General features: G+C 39.7%; 1 protein-coding gene, 1 long non-coding RNA gene and 1 pseudogene across 3 annotated transcripts in view; 1 reads left to right on the top strand and 2 right to left on the bottom strand.

Moving 5' to 3' along the window:
- LOC310738041 (uncharacterized protein) overlaps window positions 1-22147 on the bottom strand; it is a 924051-nt gene that overhangs the window by 423550 nt on the left and 478354 nt on the right. The gene's annotated exons all lie outside the window — the stretch shown is intronic.
- Window positions 1-22147, top strand: part of LOC310738273 (NLR family CARD domain-containing protein 3-like) — a 360476-nt pseudogene that overhangs the window by 311915 nt on the left and 26414 nt on the right. The window lies entirely within an intron of this gene.
- LOC310738334 lies at window positions 19136-19566 on the bottom strand. Its single transcript, XR_014537051.1, has 2 exons — window positions 19358-19566; window positions 19136-19181 (listed from the first exon to the last, which is right to left on the bottom strand). It is a non-coding gene; the product is annotated as an uncharacterized lncRNA (long non-coding RNA).

Here is a 22147-nt window from a genome sequence, read left to right as displayed (position 1 = left end):
AATAGGGGTTCCAGTTTAAATAGGGGATGATAAAGAATTCTGTAATAGTCGTGGCCGAGTGGTTCAAGGCGATGGACTAGAAAACCATTGGGGTCTATCCGCGCATTTTTGAATCCTGCTGACTGCGATTTGTTTTCTGTTTACATTTCACGTTAATTATAAAGTTATGGTTTACTTGTGTTTTCTTGTGTTAATAGGGGTTTCAGTTGAAGTAGGGGTGACAGCTAACTGTGCAGTAGTCGTGGCCGAGTGTTTAAGGCGATGGACGTGAAATCCATTGGGGTCCATCTGCGCAGGTTCGCAATCCTGCTGACCAAGATTCACTTTCTGTTTACATTTCCTATGTATTACCCCGATCCAGTTAGTTTACAGGTTGTTGTGTTAATAGGGCTTCCAGTTTAAGTAAGGGATGATAGAGACTTGTGTAGTAGTCGTGGCCGAGTGGTTAAGGCGATAGACTAGAAATCCATTGGGATCTCCCTGCGCAGGTTAGAATCCTGCCGACTACGATTAGTTTTCTGTTCACATTTCGTGTTAATTATACAGATATGGTTCATTTGCGATTTCTTGTGTTAATAGGGGTTCAAGTTTAAATAGGGTTGACACCTAACTGTGCAGTAGTCGTGGCCCAGTGGTTAAGGCGATAGCCTTGAAATCCATTGGGGTCCCCCTGCGCAGGTTCGAATCCTGCCGACTACGATTCACTTCCTGTTTACATTTCCTATTAATTACCCAGATAAAGTTATTTTGCAGGTTGTTGTGTTAATAGGGCTTCCAGTTTAAGTAGGGGATGATAGAGAATTGTGTAGTAGTCGTGGCCGAGTGGTTAAGGCGATGGACTAGAAATCCATTGGGGTCCACCTGCGCTTGTTTGAATCCTGCTGACCAAGTTTCACTTTCTGTTTACATTTCCTATGAATTACCCCAATCCAGTTAGTTTACAGGTTGTTGTGTTAATAGGGCTTCCAGTTTAAGTAAGGGATGATAGAGACTTGTGTAGTAGTCGTGGCCGAGTGGTTAAGGCGATAGACTAGAAATCCATTGAGGGTCTTTCTTGTGTTAATAGGGCTTCCAGTTTAGGTAGGGGATGATAAAGTATTGTGTAGTAGTCGTGGCCGAGCGGTTAAGGCGATAGACTAGAAATCCATTGGGGTCTCCCCGCGCAGGTTAGAATCCTGCCGACTACGATTTGTTTTCTGTTCATATTTCGTGTTAATTATAAAGATGTGGTTTTCTTGTGTTTTCTTGTGTTAATAGGGGTTCCAGTTGAAGTAGGGGTGACAGCTAACTGTGCAGTAGTCGTGACCGAGTGGTTAAGTCAATGGACTATAAATCTATTGGGATTTCCCCCTGTAGGTTCCAATCCTGCCGACCAAGATTCACTTTCTGTTTACTTTTCCTATGAATTACCCCGATCCAGTAAGTTTACAGGTTGTTGTGTTAATAGTGCTTCCAGTTTAAGTAGGGGATGATAGAAGCTTGTGTAATAGTCATGGCCGAGTGGTTAAGGTGAATTGGTATGAATCCTGCCAACTACAATTAGTTTTCTGTTCACATTTCGTGTTAATTATACAGATATTGTTCTATTGTGTTAATATTGGTTCCAGTTAAAGTAGGGGGTGACAGCTAATTGTGTTGTGGTCGTGGCTGAGTGGTTAAGGCGATGGCCTTGAAATCCATTGGGGTCTCCCTGCACAGGTTCGAATCCTGCTGACTACGTTTCACTTTCTGTTTACATTTCCTATTAACTCTCTTCTCTAACTTCACCATTCACTTCACTGACCATTACACTCACATCACTGACCATCATGCTCACATCCCTGACCATCACACTCACCATTGACCATCACACTCACATTACTGACTATCACACTCACATCACTGACCATCACACTCATCACTGACCATTACACTCATCTCACTGACCATCAAACTGACCATCACACTCACATCACTGACCATCACACTCACATCACTGACCATCACACTCATCCACACCCACACTCATCGGATCCTTGGCAGAAACATCATACAGAAATGAACCTGAGATATTAGAGGAGTGGCAGGAGTTCTACCTCCCAGATCACATGTACGTGCAGGTGATTGGTGTTTTTAAGGTGTTCTCCTGTGACTCCCTCGATGATGAACTGGTGCTGATGGTGTGTAAGGATGGAAAAGTGTTTGCTAATGAAGGTAACAGGCTCCATCTCACCAATAACAACCTTAAGGAACTGTTTGAACATGGCCTCCAGTTTCCAGGAAGCAAAGAGCACTATCGAGGTCAAAGCTTTGAGGACATGGTGAGATGGACTTCAGTGTTTCTAAGTTTAATTCCAGCTTCAAGAGTTTCCTGATTTTCAGTCTCTTATATAAAACCTTTACATGATCGGAGATCATCGATCTTCACAAACACACAATATCATCTAGTAAATACCATCATTTAGCATAATATTAGGAACAATAAGGAGAATTATGCATTATTAAATTATAAATAACACTTATTTATAATTAATAATATCTTTTTATTCTCTTGATATTTTGAGTCAGTCAGATTCCTAAATGTCTAAAAATCAAACACTAAATACTTCTGATAAATCACACAGAAATATTATAACTTTAGTATTTAAATACATTATAGACTTACAGAGTGGAAGTGTAGTATGTGTGTGTGTGTGTGTGTGTGTGTGTGTGTGTGTGTGTGTGTGTGTGTGAACGTGCTGCTGTTTAAAGCTGTTACTGTTAGAAATCAGCTGAAATAAAGGGTTTACAGTGTTTAATGAAGAACACAGTCATTAGCGCTGCACAAGTCAGGTCACTCTTAGTGTCGGTCTCAAGTCCGGATAAATGTGGAGGATTATGTTATGAAGGACATCCAGAATAAAACATGGCTTTAAGGAGAGGAACGTGGAAGGGCAGATGGTGGTGGATTTTGCTAAAAGGATGGATTTCAGTGGTGAACACGTATTTTAAGAAGAAGGAGGATCATAGAGTGATATATAAGAGTGGAGGAAGGTGCACACAGGTAAAGATGTTGGGATGTTCGTTGGGAGTGACGACGATGGACAGGATTAGAAATGAGTTTATTAGAGGGACAGCGCATGTAGGAAGTTTTGGAGACAAGGGGAGGGAGGTGAGATCGAGATGGTTTGGACATGTTCAGAGGAGGGACATGGGGTATATCAGTAGGAGAATGCTGAGGATGGAGCCACCAGAAAGGAGGAAAAGAGGAAGATCAAGGAGTTGGTTTATGGATGTGGTGAAGGAAGACATGCAGGTAGTTGGTATGAAAGAGGCAGATGTAGAGGACAGGGGGGTATGGAGACAGATGATCCACTGTGGCGACCCCTAATGGGAGCAGCCGAAGGAAGAAGAAGAAGAAATAACAAATAACAATACCAAACAAATAAGTACAAGACTAGAACACTGTGATCAAATTTTTATTTCATGTTGTGCATGTCTTGTTGAGCAAAAAATCCTTGTTATCCATATTGATATTATAGAGAAAGCGAAGAGAAAAGTATTTACAAATAACCAAATAAATAACAAACAACTAACAATAAACAAATAACCAAAAAACTAGAACACTGATCACTGTGAATGTACACTGAATACTTTTATAGTATCATCATCATAAACTTGTTTGATGCTGTAGAGACTTCTGTTTTCCTTAGATCTTTTTTCCATTCATCCTGTCATCAATCCATCAAAGTAATCTGTCATTATTTGTACTAAATGTTTTAACTGGTGGCTGTTGGAAATTGTTGCCATATTATTTGTAGCAATGAATTGTTTACTTCTGGCTTCAGTCTCAGCACAGTTACCAGGAGTATTTATTTTTTTTTGTGTGTGTTCGGGTAAACAAAACAGCTGATTGTAGGTGAAACATGGTGGTGGTTTCAACTCGCTCAGGTTCTTCAATTCGTACGCTCTACAGCTAAGACATCAGTGAAATATCGAGGGAAATAAAAGTCATTTTAATATTCTAACTGATTTTGTTTCACTGACCAGTTCCAGAAAGTAGGAGAAAGGTGTTTTGAGAGGAACATTTGAATGGCCCTGGGAAAGCTTCCATAGCACGCCTTAAAATCTCGCTATCTTCAAAGATTTTCTCTGGTTCGTACAATTCTGGATGGATGTGACCTAAGAACAGGATGCTGTGGAGTATCCTGAGGAGAAATGAAAGAATATTATAAGAGCAGTGTGGGTGGGAGTTTGGGGATCTCTGTTGTGTAAGTGTGAGCTGAAAGACACAGTTCTGTGTGATGGAGAATGAATGAAACTGAGTCAAAGAGTCACCACAATAAATAAGATGAATCTGGTACTGAATGATTTCTGGATGGTTTATTTTAACCCTCTACTGCACAGCGTTGCCCTCAGGCAACAAAAACACATTCTTAAGCACTAAATCTAGTGGATGTCTCTTTACATTTTTGCAATCAACTAGAACAGGGGTCACCAACCTTTTTGACACCGACTAATGTAAATGGCTGGCAGTTTGATACACAATTATGAAATAACAAATTTGCTTAATTTACCTTTAATTATATGTTATTATTATTAATTAATGATAATGATCTATGTCAGGGTCAAACTCAATTGCACATGGAGCCAAAACTCAAAGCACACTTTAGGTGGTGGGCCGATCAGGAGAAACATTTATTGAACACACTAAAACAATGTTGTTGTTTTTTACATAAATATGAATAAAAACAGACAGGAATATTATTCCAGAGTAAATAAACTTAAACGTTAAATAAATAGCTCTCCATAAAAATATCTCCTGTCAAAATTATACAAGTTAGAAATATGAACATGCTGCAAAAAAACCCTGAACAAATCAATAAAAATTGTGCTTTTAGGTAAACGTTAAAATCACAACAAATCAAAACAATCAGATTTCTTTGCTCTTATGCCATTTTATAAAAAAATAATCTTAAACTTTAAATAACATCAAATATTTTGCTCTCCATAAAAATATCTCCAGTCAAACACCAGACGTCTCACAGCTTCATCATGCAGCTCTTCAGAAACTCTCCCTCAGTAAATAACTGGCTGATATGACTCTGATTTCTCCTCTGTTTTCACACCAGCTTCACTTTGTGATTTGCTCTGGTGAAAAACATCTGCTGAAATGTCAGATTCTTCTTTAACTCTTCTACTTTCTGTATCTTCTGCTCTGCATTCAGGTTTTTCAGCTTCTCCTGATGTTTTGTCTCGTAGTGCGTCTTAGATTCAATTCTTCAATTACAGCCACATTCGCTCCACATATAAGACACACGTGTTTACCGCCAGTGTCAGTAAACATCTACTCAGAATCCCATCGGTTTTGAAAGGCTCTGTTTTCAGAGTTAACTTTTCTCTTCGCCACTGTGAGGCGCTGTTTCACAATAACTGTAGAGTTAAATACATCAACAGAAGCTCGACTTGATTGACGCTGGAATGTTCCCAGGTGGTCTAGTGTTCGGTAAGGCAGCTGAAGCGCTGCATTATGGGATCTGTAGTTTGTGTTTATCAGTGCTTCATATCACCGTGTCATTAATAACAATAATAATAGATCTTTATAAAATCATCTCACGGGCCGGATATAATTGTACGTCGGGCCGGATTTGTCCCGCGGGCCTGAGTTTAACACCCCTGATCTATGTAAAGACACTGATCATCTTAATGATTTCTCACAATAATTATAAACATAATTAGCACCATGTTGGTGACCCCTGCTTTATGGTGTTAATTTTGACCAACCAATAGCTCTGACAATAGTCATCTTTGTTTTCAATAACCCAAAAGATATTCCCATGATCCTCCCATGCAAATATCATTGGTTCTAACATACTTTAACTGTGACGTTATGTGACGTGTCATTGAAACTTGAATTGTGAATACATAGGGTTGTTTTTACTCTGGACAGGCAACACAGAAGATGATGCGGGTTAACAGAAAAATTCACAAGTCACTGTTATATGAACAATAAAACATTTAATTTAAATTACCGGAAAATCTACAAAAATGTCAAATAATAAAATATAATAGATACAAACACCTAAAAGGTACAAATAATATTTTAAAATGATGTATATATTAGTGAAAGAGGCACAGGGTTTATTTGTATTTTTGTTATTAATTTTAAATCTGATTAAACATAAGGAGATTATTTTCTTTATGTGGTTTGATCTATAGGTGGTGGTGAGGGTTTCTGTGTGTGTGTGTGTGTGTGTGTGTGTGTGTGTGTGTGTGTGTGTGTGTGTGTGTGCGCGCGTGCGTGCGTGCGCATGTGTGTGTGTGTGTGTGTGTGTGTGTGTGTGTGTGTGCGCGCGTGCGTGCGTGCGTGCGCGTGTGTGTGTGCGTGTCTGTGTGTCTGAGTTTTAGCCTGTGCATCTTCCGGGATCTGAAGTTCCAGGTGCCACCCAGTAAACTCCATGCAGTGGGTCCAGTAGAATGGGGAGTAATACAAACAGAGACACAGGGTTTATTTATTTATTTTTGTATGTTTGTTGTTGTTATTGTTTTAAAATCTGATTAAAAAATGTGAGAAATTATTTTGTGTAATTTCATCTTTAGGCGATGGTGAAGGTTTGGAGGTGGTTGAAACATACACCTCATATAAAGACTCTAAAAAACAACAAGAAATACGTCACACATTTTAACAGCAGGAATAAGAAGCACCAAGTGTTCAGAATGCAGCCACATCATTATTCACATATCAGCTCACTGTATTTTCATGTGAAACAAACATGTAACATCTGTAACTTAGACAAAAGCAGCATTTCACACGAAAGAATCAAACGTCCAATAATATTATTGTGCCTGATGGCATCAACATCAATTCTGTTTATTCTGGGAGCATCTCCTATTTCATTTGTCCTTCTGGGTATCGAGAGAGAGAGAGAGAGAGAGAGAGAGAGAGAGAGAGAGAGAGAGAGAGAGAGAGAGAGATGGTAAGGAACTTAGATTTGCTAGATAATACACATGTACTCAACACAAAGCTTTCGCTCAGCAGCTCTCAGTGTCTCTCTGTTTTCAGTGTCATCAATATGTCTGGTAATTGTGTAATCTGAGAGGAACTTTAGCTATTTCTTTAACTGCGTCAGGGTCGAGCATCTTGTTGACAGCGGCTTTGCAGGCAGGGGGCATTAATGTCTCTGCCACAGTGTGGGGCTTTTTTTGATTAGGCTACGAGTTGAGCTACTAGGTAGGTCACTTTGAGATCTCTCTCAATCACCTTTGGGTTTTTGAGATATGGTGTGTGTGTGTGTGTGTGTGTGTGGGGGGGGGGGGGGTATATTGGAGAAGGCTAAGGAGGAAAAAAGAAAGGCTAAGGAGAAGGTTAATGGATGTGGTGAGAGAAGACATGCAGGTGGTTGGTTTGAAAGATGATCCACTGTGGTGACCACTAATAGAAGCAGCTGAAAGAAGAAGAAGAGGAAGAAGAAGACAGACAGGCTTGTATATTGTTCTTTGTTAAAGAATGGCTTCCTTCTTGCCCCCTACCCCACAGCCCAGACTTGTACAGAATACAGTATACAGTAGTCACATGTAAGGTGTGAGCAGCACCTGCCAGAAATTCCTGTAGTTCCGTCAGTGTTGCTGTTGGCCTGTTGGTAGCTTCATAATTAGTTTCTCCTCATCCTCTTATCATATATATATATATATATATATATATATATATATATATATATATATATATATATATATATATATATATATATATATATATATTAATGGTGTGAAAAAGTGTTTGCCCCTTCATAATTTCTTATTTATCATCAAACTAATTTAAATATTAGTAAAGATACACAAATAAACACAACATGCAGTTTTTAAATATTTTTACTTTTTATTTTTTTTATTATTGAGGGAAAACAAAACCCAAAACAACATGGCCCTGTGTGAAATACTTTAATTTCTCTCACCACACCCAGGCCTGATTACTGCCACACCTGTTAGCAATCAAGAAATCTCTTAAATAGGACCTGCCTGACAAAGTGAAGTCGACCAAAAGCTCCTCAAAAGCGAGACATCATGCTGAGATCCAAATAAATTCAGAAACAAATGAGAAAGTAATTGAGATTTATCAGTCTGGAAAAGGTTATAAAGTCATTTCTAAAGCTTATGGAACAGTGGAGAACCTTCCCAAGAGTGGCCAGCTGACCAAAATTACCCCAAGAGCACAGAGACCACTCATCCAAGAGGTCACAAAAGACCCCACAACAACATCCAAAGAACTGCAGGCCTTACATGCCTCCGTTAAGATCAGTGTTCATGACTCCACCATGAGAAAGAGACCTGGCAAAAAAAAAATTTCCAAGACGAAAACTGCTAAGCAAAATGACCGTAAAGGCTCGTCTCACTTTTTGCCAGAAAACATCTTGATGATCCCCAAGACTTTTGGGAAAAGGAAAGCTGAGTAGTTGAGCGCGAGCCGTTTGCATGTTGTTAGCGCGATGCTCGATGTTCACAATGCAAGTTATTGCTCGTAATGCGTTAAATAAAAAAAAGTTTTTGCTCCTCCTGTAAAGTATTTATAAATCATGTTACTCACAATACAAGCTTCCCCTGTACGTAAAGTATCATGACACCAATCAGAACTTTTGCTGTTTCCTCACGGATGGTTTTAATTGGCGGATTCTGGTCCTTGATTTGAGACTTAACGCATCAATTAAACAAATGTTTAGTGCTGAAATATTTTTTTTTTTACATTTTTTCATATCTGTTAGTATTAAGATGAGCCTCACACTGGTTCTCTAAACACATTCTTATGTTGTCTGTTCAGTGTCTATAGGATGTTTACGATGTGAGTATGTAAGGCACATGGAATGTCTTTGTGTGGGTTCACATATCTCTGGTTACTATGTCTTCTTACCCAATCAGGAACAGTTTTAGGTCAGGTTTTTTCCAGTGTGTGTATATATACTTGTCTGATATCTGCATTAAACTGAATAAGAACATATGCATCATTCTGTGTGCTGTGTGATTCTTCCCTGATCAGAAAAGACCCCACGGGAATCGTAGTTCGTATGGAAAACCTCTCCAAGATTTAAGTGTTTGTTGGGGCATGATAAAAATATAACTAATTTTAGTTATATACTATATATAATATAATACTATTTTAATAAAAATGAAGAAATGTGTGCTGCATTAATTGTGCATTAATAATATTAGTGCTGTTAAAATGAATTTGGGTTAACGTGTTTATTAACACGCTCATTTTGAAGGTTTTTTCAGTATAAAGGACATTATATAAAGGTCAACCCAAACAGATCACAACAGTTAAGTTTTTTCTTGAGCCATTTACACTTTTGCATTTTCTTTGTAGAATCTGTACAAAAACACACAATTTGACTTCATTTCAAAACAGCAGGAAAACTGTAATGCAGGGAAAATGCACAAGAATCTGTATGTGCTCTGTTATACTGCATGTATTATATGCTGTATAATAATGATGGTGTCTACAGCTGTGGCATCATATTGATGTTCTTAAGAGGATGATTGGGACTGAAGGCAGATGATTGGGTGTGAAACGCACGACCCGAAACTGTAAAGAGACAATCAATAACACTGTGCAGATCTATTATGTGTTTTATTTATTTATGTACAAAAAGAAAAAAAATTTAAAATCTATTAAACATTATTTAATGTAATAATTTTTCTTGACTTTAGGTGAGAACAGAGGAAGCTGATCTGCTTCAGGCACTTGGGGACGGCTGGAGGAACGGCTTTGTGAGGTCTTTCTTCCACGATTCTAAAGCGTTCAGAGGGACTTTGGGGCTGCTGGGTGCCAGATCATGAGTGGCATAAACCACTGCGAGCTGCACCTCCCACGGCAAATCTGCACACAAAATCCATCATAAAATTAGGACTTGCTGAAGCACTTTCCTGTTGATAGAGAACTAAAAATCAGAGAATAAAGATAAAGGTTGATTAAGGACTTGTTTAATTGATCCTTTAGTGATACCTTTTTGTCCCCTGAACTCAGTTATGCTTTTCATCAGATCCTCCACTGATGCTGCCACGTTCTCCTTAAGACCATTTTGGCCAAGTCGCCCTGATTGAGATAAAGAACATGAGTGAAAAACAGAAGAATCCAGAAATAATGTGAGATGATGCTTTAAAACAGGATTCACAGGAAACTTACCAAGTAGCCTTAAAATTGCTGCTACAGAGACGTTTCTGAACTTTGTTTCCTCTGTTTGTGTTTGTTTCAGCAAAGTATTCAAGATGAGCCACACACTTTTTCTGATGAATAAAAAATTGGACATATTAAGTGTTTTTGTGACAGTAATAGAATACCATCAATTGTAAGTTTATGCAACAAAAATGGAAAATTTGCAGTATTTGGGACACACACACTGGGACACACACACACACACTGTCTCATATGAGTCTCACATTTGCCGGTTTGCAATTTATCTAATGTTTAAAAATCTAGAAAGATGAGAATGAAACATGTTGAAGCAGTTTCACATTCAGTACCGTATAACATGGGAGACGCTCCAAATCCAGCCCAGTTGTGCACAGAGAAGGTCCAGGCTGAATACGTAGTCCCAGGCAGCAGGACGGAGATCATCACCATACCAACTGCTCTTCTGGAAAGTCAGACTTTTTTCTTTCAGAAGAGCCTTCAGTGTGCTGGTGATGGCTCTGTAGGGGTCTCCAGGAGGCTCCTAGCAAAAAATACATCATTTATTTAAAACCCAGATCAATGAAACAATGTTTATAATAATATGATCATAACTGTAAGGTCACAAGCAATCACAAGTGCAGATGATTGAAATACTGAGGCAGAGCTCTAACTGTGCATTCTGCTCTTTTTATAACCTCCATTTATTACTCTTATGTAAGGAGGAGTCCTAGAAAATGACCTCCAAATGACCCCAAGATTTTAAATACACATGCAAAATAGCACACAGCGTTACTGAAGGGTTTATGTATCAGACAGTAACAGGGGTAAATAATGATCTAGAATACTACATGAGTGTGTTATTTGAGGCACAAAGTTAGTTTGTTTATTCAGTAGTGAGCACAGTGTCACATGGTTCTATATCACTTCCTTTATTAGTATATTATGAAACAGATTTATTTGCTTGCATCTTTATTGCACTGATCTGATTATTTTTTATGTTTAATGACTGTTCTGATTCATTATCAGTTTTGGGGCTTCAGAAGAGTCTGCAAAGGAAACAAAACGATACCACAGATTTAAAATACACTGTATAGGAAGAAATACAAAACCAAAAACAGAACACAATTGCCTTCTTTATATCACTGTCCAGATCATTTTTAGTAAATATATAATGACATGTCAATATAATCTCACCTTCTTTAAGAAATCTGTAGGCGAGGGCATGTGCTTTATGAGAGTCTCCTCTTTTTTAACACAATCCCACATAAACCCTACAGAGAGACTGCAGGAGTTCATGTCCCATAGACTCTTTCTCCACCTTGATCTTCTCCAAAACCACTTTCAGAAACGTCTCTGCTAACGACTAAATGAGACGGAAGAAAAAGATCAACCAACATCCAACTAAATCAAACATGTATTCAAGTCATGCATGAAAAATAAATATTAGGGAGTTAAGACTTGACTGTAGATTGGGTTTAGAAAAACTACTAGAATTTGCATAAACCAAAACCTGGAGTAAAGTTTTTACATGACAAATCAAATCTACTGTTCAATTTCAGAACATCAGGAACAGTGAATTATGGATTGACTACTGAAAAAGAGAAAACTCAAATCCACAGATAAAGAATTGCATGTACACTAAATAAAATGCATGCGTGTGAATTGAATGCACACTAAATAAAACAGAAGATAATCACTGACCTCGTTTACACTAAACTTGGAAATGAGAGATTTTTCTTGATCTGTCAGAGAAGGAAGTTCACATTTCCCTTTAAGTAGTGCATCAATCCAATTTGGAGATAAAACATCATCACAGGAATGCTGCAGTGTTTTTAATGCACTAGTGATGAGGGATTGTTTTGTGTGTTTGTGAGCTGCAGCATCAAGTCGAGGCTTTTTAGCAGCACTGGGTGGGGGCATGTTCTGATGCAGATCTCTTTGCTCTCAGGATGGTCTGGGTTTGATTTCCTGGGAGAGGAGATTTGACAACTGACACACAAGCACACAGTTTTTCCAGACTCAAACTCCTGACTGTTATCACACATGTACCTACCTGACACATGTAGGTTGATTAGAATGTTTACATTGGTGATTTATGCTGAGATCAAATTGATTTGACAGAATTGTATCATGCAGTAATAATGTGCTTTTACTCTCTTACACACTGAAGGCAGAAGCTGGTTTTTAATACATAAAGCATTTAAAGCATTTCTGTGGAAAAGAAAGGAAAAGATTGAGATAGAACACTAGATTTTCCTGTGCAGTTTATCACATGTTGATTTTGTTTACAGAGATTTACATGGATCAAATGTGATCAAATCACATGACAGACAATTCTACAGTATAGATAATACATTGGGAATGTTATATTACAGGGAAATAATCAGCATAAATAAAGTAAAATCAGAAATAGAAACGTACTTGTTTTTTGTATATAAAGTGTGTTTTTATTAAATATTTCGAAAAAGATCCACAAGCAGTCTTGATGTCGGTCACCAGAAAAAGAGATTTTGCTGCACCAATCAGGGATGCGGACGCAACCAGAGAGGCGGAGCTTCTAGTATCAACACGCCTTTGCTGTAAAAGTGATGGGAAGATCGGATCATTTTAGTGACTCGGTTCTTTGAATCTCATTAATGAAAATGAAATTAGAAAATAAAGAATCACTCTTAGAGACGAATCGTTCTTCTGAGTCACATTAAAGACTCGTTCAGAATCAAGGAATCGTTCATAACCGACTCATCACTACTCTGAATCATCAGTAATGAGCTCCGGGAGAAACTCCGTGTTCCAGGTGGAGGATGAAGACCCTCTGCCGGGATGGAGCGACTGTAAGACCCCTGTAACGGTGACTTTCTAGTCTTTATGGGGTTTATTCTCTTTGCAACACCGAGTCTCACACTTTGAGATCCATGAGCTAGGCTAACTAGCCGGCTAACTAATCTTAGCTTCAATAGGTTTCATCCGCAGGTTAAATATTCTACATTTAGTGAGTTATAAATAAATATAAATATATTCTGTAGAGTAATGAAATTATCTTTGCATAAATTAAAAATACAAACATTGAAAACAAGCATTTGAAGGTAGTAAAGTGGCAGTAAATCACGTTTGAAAACAGATGAGAGAATGAAATAGAGAAACACAGCAAAATAACAGACTTAATGAAAAAGAAAGGAAAAATATGCGTTGGTGTATAAATGCTGTTATTTGCTGCTTTTAGATTTAGTGTTTGTTCTCAGCGTTTTAATTAAATCATCACGATGTCCAGTGCGACTCCCGAAGTTACAAACAAACAGTTTACACAATAACACTTCATTAAACTGCACCATTTTCACATGATGAATAACAGCATTCACTAACAACCAATTTCATTATCCATTATTATCCATTCCATTAGTTATTGCAGAATAAAAACCCATAAAGTTTGGAAACTCACTGTTCCAGCAGTCGTACAGTCGCTCTATTAAACATTTTTCTACTATTGAACATCAGGTAGCTGCTGAGTGTGTAAGTAGTAGTAGAATATAGTAGACCCTTTAGACCAGGGGGGTCCAAACGTTTATTTACTAAAGTCCTGTATTAGATCTGTTACATATGAATTGTGTGTGGACACGACGTCTCTCCTGAAGGTTGTCGGTTACAAGACGGAGACAAAAAGTTATGGACGGCAAACTTTTTTTAATGACCATAAAGTGTAATCTATTAATATAAAGTGTGGGTTTGGTCATATGAGGGGATTTCAGTCAGCATCAGGGGGTAATTTTGCTGGTGTCGGCATAAAGACTAACAGCAGTGTGTAAGAGCAGTGTCTCTGTTGTGTTACAGCTCCATCAACACTTTAATCTCGTAAGAACTGCGAGACTGAGAGGAACCACCACATCCAGAGTCCACCCACATCCAGCTCAAGTTCCAGCTGTGGAGGAGAAACCAGCTGCAGCTCAAGTTCCAGCTGTGGAGGAGAAACCAGCACAAGTTTAATATTCAGTCAAAGCTTCTTCAGCATCTGTGAGTGACGTCCAGATCTACACACACACACACACACACACACACACACACACACACACACACACACACACACACACAACAATACCTATATTTAGTACTGTATTTTTCGGACGCACAGAGAGCGGACGGCCGAGGTGTTTTAACTGTGCAGATCCGACTGAAAATGAAAATTATCGCCACCGCAATGAAGCTTGAGGATTTTGGAGGTGGACCATCGTGGAGTTTATTAATGAGACGTAAAGACCTGTCCATAAGGTCACGGACGACTCTGTGTCAGCAGCTCCCTCCCGACTACGAGGAAAAAGTTTCAAACTTCCGCAAATTCACTCGTGCAAAGATAGCGGAGCGTTCCATCGTCCCGCACGGCATCATTCATATGGATGAGGTTCCGCTGACATTTGATCTGCCGCTTAACTCAGACTGTGAACAGAAAAGGTGAATCATTCATCGTGCTAAAATCAACTGGCCACGAAAAAACACACTTTACCTGCGTACTGAGCTGTACGGCGTCGGGAGAAAAACTTTCACCGATGGTCCTCTTTAAACGGATTACGATGCTAAAAGAAAAACTCCTGGAAGAAATTGCTGTCAAAGTAAACAAGAAAGGATGGATAACGAAAAGACTAATGAAAGAACAGCTGACGCAGTGATACGGCAAGAGGAGGATTTTTTCACACGAACAAGGCATCGCTCGTTCTGGACAGCATGAGGGCTCACGTAACAGATTCTGTGAAAGAAGCCATCAAGAGGACAAACTCCATTCCAGCTGTGATTCCCGGGGGCATAACAAAGTATTCAGTGGGAGGTTTGGATGACAAGGGGGGAGAAATCCTTCACTAAAACGGGCCGAATGAGAAGAGCAACTTATGGACGAGTCTGCAAGTGGATCCTGACAGCGTGGAGCACGGTCAAAAAATCCACTATAATCAACGGGTTTCTAAAGTCTGCACTACTGTGTGTTGAAGAGGGCAGCACGAGCTCAGCGGGGAATTTGCCTTCAGATGAACATGAACAGAGCGACAATGAAAACGATTCTGAGGGAACATCAGATGAAGCAATTCTGAGGCTGTTCAACTCCGACCCTGAAGGAGATGACTTTACTGGTTTCAGTTCACAGGAGGACCATTGACTTTACTGGTAGGCTCCTGTTTTGTTACAAGCCGTGTTACAGGCACTGTCTTTCGTTAAAGCCTGTGTTAAGTTGTTTAGTTTCAGTGTAGGCTTATAGACAGGTGCGGCTTATTTATGTTAAAAATATATATTTTTTTTAAAATTCAGTGGGTGTGGCTTATACATGGGTGCGCTTTATAGTCCAGAAATTACGGTAGTTGATGCTTTTGTTACTTCTAGATTAGATTACTGTAACGCTTTACTGTCTGGGTGTGTGTGTAAGTGCAGAAATAAGCTTCAGTTAGTTCAGAATCCAGCAGCAAGAGTCCTCACTAGATCTAGGAAATATGACCACATCACTCGTGTTTTTATCATCTACACTGCTCTCAATTACATCTCACACTGATTATAAAATATTACTACTGACGTATAAAGCACTTAACGGTATCATTCTCCACGCCTACTTAGATCAAAAGGTGCTGGTTATCTGTTGGTTCCTCAAATAATGAAGACTACAGCAGGGGGCAGATCTTTTTCTTATAAAGCCCCACAGTTATGGAACAACCTTCCAATCAGTGTTCAGGACTCAGACACAGTCTCAGTGTTCAAGTCGAGGTTGAAAACACATTTATTCAGTCGAGTCTTTAATCAGTAGATTTTTCTTAGGTAAAGGCTCAGATCTGGAGGGAACATGCATATAGAGTGTTTGGTGAACTGGGATATTTGTATGCTGTCGTCCCCTCACATTCACACGTTCACTCGGGTTTGTTGACGGTGGTGTGGTGGGCCGTCTCTTATCCCAGAGATCCCTCATGTCTGTGTTTCCTTCTGCTTCTCCCTTGTAGTTATGCTGCCATAGCGAGTCTTGCCGGAGTCCAAACTGCACAGTGACAAAAACTTTCATACAACAAAATAAAGACACTTAATAATCCATATCCTTCTCTTCCCGTCACCCTCTCTCTCTCTCTCTCTCTCTCTCTCTCTCTCTCTCTCTCTCTCTCTCTCTCTCTCTCTCTCTCTCTCTCTCTCTCTCACTTTCTCTCACTTTCTCTCTCTCTCTCTCTCTCTCTCTCTCTCTCTCTCTCTCTCTCTCTCTCTCTCTCACTTTCTCTCTCTCTCTCTCTCTCTCTCTCTCTCTCTCTCTCTCTCTCTCTCTCTTTCTCTCTCTCTCTCTCTTTAATAACAGAAACAAAACACACACTATATTTAAACATGTAATTTGTATTAACTATTACAATAAAGATAGATCTATTTTTGTACTTTATTATATGTATAACATGTGCTCACATGCTGAATCTAAACCTGCCCAGAGCTTTGCAGATATTTTGCTCTCCACTGCTGCTATTTCCTGTTCTTAATGAATTATTGAGGAAGTTGTGTATTAAGTGATTGATCTGTCGTTTGGCCTTTAGTTTTTCCTTCCATTTATTTCTCTCAGATTCCAAAGTTTCCTCCAGCAGAGCAACACGTTCCTCCAGTCGCTCTCTGTCTCTCATCAAATGATCTCTCTCATCCTTTGCAGTCTTCTTCTCTTCTTCACAGTAAATCAGGGAATCCTGGAGATCCCTGGTGGTTTGGAGCTGTGAGGTGATCATCTCCTCAATGTCTAGTTTGGTCTTCTTTTTTTCTTGCCTGAATTTATATTGCTCAAATTTTAAAGTTTCCTCCAGCTGAGCAACATGTTCCTCCAGTCGCTCTCGGTCTCCCATTAAATTATTTCTCTCATGCTTTGCAATCTTCTTCTCTTCTTCACAGTAAATCAGGGAGTTCTGGAGATCTCTGGTGGTTTGGAGTTGTGAGGTGATCATCTCCTCCATGTCTAGTTTGGCCTTCTCTTTTTCTTTCTCAAATTTATTTTGTACAAATTCCAAAGTCTCCTCCAGCTGGGCAACACGTTCCTCCAGTCGCTCTCGGTCTCTCATAAAATTTTCTCTTTCATGCTTTGCAATCTTCTTCTCTTCTTCACAGTGGTTCAGGGAATCCTGCAGCTCTCTGGTGGTTTGGCGCTGTAAGGTGATCATCTCCTCCATGTTTAGTTTGGCCTTCTCTTTTTCTTTCTCAAATTTATTTTGGACAAATTCCAAAGTCTCCTCCAGCTGAGCAACATGTTTCTCCAGTCGCTCTCGGCCTCTCATTAAATTAATTTTCTCTTCCTCACAATGATTTAGGGAATCCTGCAGATCCCTGGTGGTTTGGACCTGTCTAATGATCATCTCCTCCATGTCTAGTTTGGCCTTCTCTTTTTCTTTCTCAAATTTATTTTGTACAAATTCCAAAGTGGCCTCCAGCTGAGCAACACATTCCTCCAGTCGCTCTCGGTCTCTCATTAAATCTTTTTTCTCTTCCTCACAATGATTCAGGGAATCCTGCAGCTCTCTGATGGTTTGAAAGTGTATGGTGGTCATCTCCTCCATGTCTAGTTTGATCATCTCTTTTTCCTTTTCAAATGTATTTTGTTCAAAATTCAAAGTGGCCTCCAGCTGAGCAACACGTTGCTCCAGTCGCTCTCTGTCTCTCCTCAAATGATCTCTCTCATGATCTGCACACTTCTTTTCCTCAGAGTGATTCAGGGAATCCTGGAGCGCCCTGGTGGTCTTGAGCTGTAAGTTATTACTCGTCTTCATGACTCGCTTTTCCTTTTTTCTTTTCTTCTCCCAATAATTTCTCTCATATTTAAGAACGGCCTCCAGCTGAGCGACTTGTTCAGCCAGTTGTCTTCGTTCTCTAATCAAAATCTCTCTCTCATTCTTTGCAGTTTTCCGCTCTTCTTTACAGTAATTCAGGGAATCCTGAAGCTCCGTGATGGTCTGGAGCTGTAACTTGTTCCTCTCCTCCATGTCAAGTTTTGCCTTCTTTCCTTTCTCTCTTTTTAATGTGGCCTCCAACTGAGCAACACGTTCCTGCAGTTGTTTTTGTTCTCTTGCCCAGCTTTCTCTCTCACTTTCTACAATTTTCTCTTGTTCCTCATGGAGTTTCAGTGACGACGTCACATCTGTGCTCTCCTGCGCATGTGCTGAATGTTGCAGAATCATAAATGACCAGTAGGTGGCAGTGAGTTGTGTATTAGAGCTCACTGTCACAGCAGGTCATTAGAAGTAGTGGCGCTCTAATGACGTCATTAATAGCGAGGACAAGACACACAGCAGTTTGGGATTCTTTTATTGACTTTATTGATTAATTGATTTGGAGTATGATTGTGTTTCTGATCAAAGTAAGTTCATGTGTATGGAGTAAAAACAACCTGTACATTTCTCACTTCCAGACAGTATTATGAGATGTTCATCTGCTGGAAGTTCATGTTTAATGCTGCATGTTTTATAGGATTTATGAGCTGGAAGAAATGTCCAAACATCTCAATTCAACACTGAGTGATTTTTTTGGTAGATATTAGATCTTCTTAGATATTATTCTTTTTTTTAAATATCTGTGATTCAAATACACATTTATAAATATAAAGGCTTTTAGTGTATATTAGAGATTAGAACATAAACCGACACTAAAATTAAATACAATAAAAAAGTTATTAACTGAAATTAATCTGAAATTAAACATAAAAAAAAAATCTATCAGTACATTTAAAATTATAACAATATATAATAATAATAATAATAATAATAATAATAATAATAATAATAATAATAATAATGATATTATATGTTAAATACAGTGCAGTATTACAGCCTAAATATTTGAATTGATTTCAGATCAATTTTATTCATCCATTAAATAAATGGTGTCAGCGTCAGAGTCGTGTATTCACATGATCTGTTTCCAGGGTTTTCACAAACACAATTCTGTTATTAATGTTCTCTTTTCACAGCGCCGTCTCTTTTAGTTCTAATGAAAGTTCTCATGTATTAAGAGGGAATTTTATGAATGATCAATAATGAAACACCTTCATTACTGTTAGTTATTTACATATTTATTTACAGTAATAAAACTATTTCTGTAAAAAAGAGAAAGAAATAACAATAATTAAAAGCAAAATAAATAAAATGACAGCACGATGACCTGAAAGAGAAAAAAAGAGATGTGTTACTTTACATAATGTGTGTGTTTGACCGGTACACAGTGTGTGTTTAGTAAAGTTTTGTAGGACATTATGAGGACAGTATGACTTACGCTGTAGATGGAACCACTGCATGTTCCTGGATGGATGGAGGTAGGGCTTGGTGGGGCGGCTGCTCCCTGTCCACTGCTCAGCCATAGTGATACACAGTGACCTCCTGCTCACCAGCTTTCCATTCAACTCTCTGATGGCATTAGTGTCTTCATCCAGAGAGGAATATCAGACAAATCCAAAGCCTTTGCACCGTCCATTGTGCAGTACCACCTGTAGGAGTGAGTGAGGAGATACAGCAAGCAAAAACATGAGCATTACATCACTCTCATGTAGAAAACCATGAGAAATAACAAGCACTGTCTGTATCCCATTATATAAACAGAACAGCTGTGTTCTTTTATTATTAATGTTCTGGTCTCACTGGTGAATGAACAATGAAGCACTTTTATTTGAAAGGTAATTTTCTGAGAGCAGAAACTTGCTGCAAGTGTACACTGGTTCTGGTATAATAAAGGATCTGATCCTGAGTAAATACTTTATTGGGAAAGGAATAAAATATAGGGATTAGTGATTGTAAGTGACAGTTGCACTGGTGATGTTTCCATGAGGCAAGAACAAATCACGCAGGAGATTTTGATCCACACCGTAGTCGAGGTTCTTCACAAACAGTTCCACTTCCTACAGAAAACAGAACAAATTCAGCAACCAATGTTTGAGTGCATGTGTGTGTTTGTATTGCTGACTTCAATAATACACACTGATCAATCACTCAGTCTTCTTCTTCTTCTTCTTTCGGCTGCTCCCATTAGGGGTCGCCACAGCGGATCATCCGTCTCCATACCACCCTGTCCTCTATATCTGCCTCTTTTACACCAACTACCTGCATGTCTTCCCTCACCACATCCATGAACCTCCTCCTTGGCCTTCCTCTTTTCCTCCTACCTGGTGGCTCCATCTTCAGCATTTTTCTACCAATATAATTCATGTCCCTCCTCTGCACATGTCCAAACCATCTCAATCTCGCCTCCCTCACCTTGTCACCAAAACATCCTACATGTGCTGTCCCTTTAATAAACTCATTTCTAATCTTGTCCATCCTCATCACTCCCAACGAAAACCTCAACATCTTCAGCTCTGCTACCTCCAGCTCCACCTCCTGTTTTTTACTCAATGCCACTGTCTCTAATCCATACAACATCGCAGGTCTCACCACAGTCCTATAAACTTTCCCTTTCATTCTTGCAGATACTCTTCTATCACAAATCACTCCTGTCACTCTTCTCCACCCACTCCACCCTGCCTGCACTCTTTTCTTTACTTCCCTAACACACTCTCCATTACTTTGCACTGTTGACCCCAGGTACCTGAACTCCTCCACCTTCTCCACCTCTTCTCCCTGCAACCGCATCACTCCACTGCCCTCCCTCTCATTCACACACATGTACTCTGTCTTACTCCTACTGACTTTCATTCCCCTTCTCTCCAGCGCATATCTCCACCTCTCCAGGCTCTTCTCAACCTGCTCTCTACTCTCACCACAAATCACAATATCATCTGCAAACATCATAGTCCAGGGAGACTCCTGTCTGACCTCGTCCGTCAACCTGTCCATCACCACTGCAAACAGGAAAGGGCTCAGGGCCGATCCTTGATGCAGTCCAACCTTCACCCTGAACCAGTCTGTCGTACCTACTGCACACTTTACTGCCGTCACACTGTCCTCATACATGTCCTGCACCACCCTCACATACTTCTCTGACACACCTGACTTCCTCATACAATACCACAACTCCTCTCTCGGCACCCTGTCGTACGCTTTCTCTAAATCCACAAATACACAATGCAGCTCCTTCTGTCCTTCTCTATACTTCTCCATCAACATCCTCAAAGCAAATAAGGCATCTGTGGTGCTCTTCCTCGGCATGAAACCATACTGTTGCTCACAGATGGTCACCTCTTCTCTCAGCCTGGCTTCCACTACTCTTTCCCATAACTTCATGGTGTGACTGATCAACTTAATTCCCCTGTAGTTACTGCAGGTCTGCACATCTCCCTTATGCTTAAAGATCGGTACCAGCACACTCCTTCTCCATTCCTCAGGCATCCTCTCCCCTTCCAGAATCCTGTTAAACAATCTGGTTAAAAACTCCACTGCCATCTCTCCTAAACATCTCCACGCTTCTACCGGTATGTCATCTGGTCCAACCGACTTTCCATTCTTCATCCTCTTAATCGCTGCTCTCACTTCCTCCTTACTAATCCTATCTACATCCTGCTTCACCAACTCCACATCCTCCAACCTTCTCTCTCTCTGATTTTCCTCATTCATCAGCTGCTCAAAATACTCCCTCCATCTTCTCAACACACTCTCTTCACTAGTCAACACATTTCCCTCTCCATCCTTTATTGCTCTAACTTGCAGTACATCCTTCCCAGCTCGGTCCCTCTGCCTGACCAATCGGTATAAATCCTTTTCTCCTTCCTTAGTGTCCAACCTCTTATACAGCTCCTCATATGCCTTTTCCTTGGCTTTCGCCACATCCCTTTTAACCTGCTGCCGCATCTCCTTGTACTCCTGCCTACTCTTCTCATCACTCTGTCGATCCCACTTCTGTTTTGCCAATCTCTTTCCCCTAATGCTCTCCTGCACTTCCTCATTCCACCACCACGTCTCCTTGTCTTGCTTTCTATTTCCAGATGTCACACCAAGTACTTTTCTAGCTGCCTCCCTCATCACTCCTGCAGTAGTTGCCCAATCATCCGGCACCTCTTCACCACCACCAAGCCCCTGTCTGACCTCTTCCCTGAACCTCACACTACACTCTTCCTCCTTCAGTTTCCACCATCTT

The sequence above is a fragment of the Silurus aristotelis genome, assembly GCF_946808225.1.
Source record: "Silurus aristotelis genome assembly, chromosome: 15".
Taxonomy (NCBI): domain Eukaryota; kingdom Metazoa; phylum Chordata; class Actinopteri; order Siluriformes; family Siluridae; genus Silurus; species Silurus aristotelis.
This window is presented reverse-complemented; position numbering and strand designations above follow the sequence as displayed.